This window comes from Saccopteryx bilineata, chromosome 1 (assembly GCF_036850765.1).
Source record: "Saccopteryx bilineata isolate mSacBil1 chromosome 1, mSacBil1_pri_phased_curated, whole genome shotgun sequence".
Lineage (NCBI taxonomy): Eukaryota > Metazoa > Chordata > Mammalia > Chiroptera > Emballonuridae > Saccopteryx > Saccopteryx bilineata.
In genome coordinates, this window is record NC_089490.1 from 198,553,426 (window position 1) to 198,554,163 (window position 738).

The following is a 738-nucleotide window of genomic DNA, read 5'->3' on the forward strand; positions in this document are numbered from 1 at the left end:
GGCACGCCCACCAGGGGGCAACGCTCTGCCCACCAGGGGGCGATGCTCTGCCCCTCCGGGGCATGGCTCTGTTGTGACCAGAGCCACTCCAGTGCCTGGGGCAGAGGCCAAGGAGCCATCCCCAGCGCCCGGGCCATCTTTGCTCCAATGGAGCCTTGGCTGCGGATGGGGAAGAGAGAGACAGAGAGGAAGGAGAGGGGAAGGGGTGGAGAAGCAGATGGGCACTTCTCCTGTGTGCCCTGGCCGGGAATTGAACCCGGGACCTCTGCACGTCAGGCCGATGCTCTACCACTGAGCCAACTGGCCAGGGCTCTGGTCTGGTTTCTTTATGCTCACATCCTCAGGGCTGGATCCTGGCACACAGGCGGTGCTCAATAAACACATGGAGCCAAATCACATGACCCAGGTGCAAATGAAAGGACGAGTCCCAAATGGATCCCATGGTGTCATGGACAGAGACAGGAGAACGGAAGGACAAAGTAAATCTGGGACATAAGAAAGCCCATGATGAGTTTGCTTTTCTTTTTTTTTTTTTTTTTTTTTTTTTTTTTTTTTTTTGTATTTTTCTGAAGTTGGAAATGGGGAGGCAGTCAGACAGACTCCCGCATGCGCCCCACCAGGATCCACCCAGCATACCCACCAGGGGGTGATGCTCTGCCCATCTGGGGCATCACTCTGTTGCAACCAGAGCCATTCCAGCACCTGAGGCAGAGGCCATAGAACCATCCTCAGTGCCTG

The 738-nt window shown here is 55.7% G+C and overlaps 1 non-coding gene across 1 annotated transcript; it reads right to left on the reverse strand.

Annotated features, from left to right (window-relative positions):
- Window positions 1-235: 235 nt before the first annotated feature.
- On the reverse strand, window positions 236-311 carry TRNAV-GAC (transfer RNA valine (anticodon GAC)). Its single transcript has one exon. It is a non-coding gene; the product is annotated as a tRNA-Val (tRNA).
- Window positions 312-738: the final 427 nt, after the last annotated feature.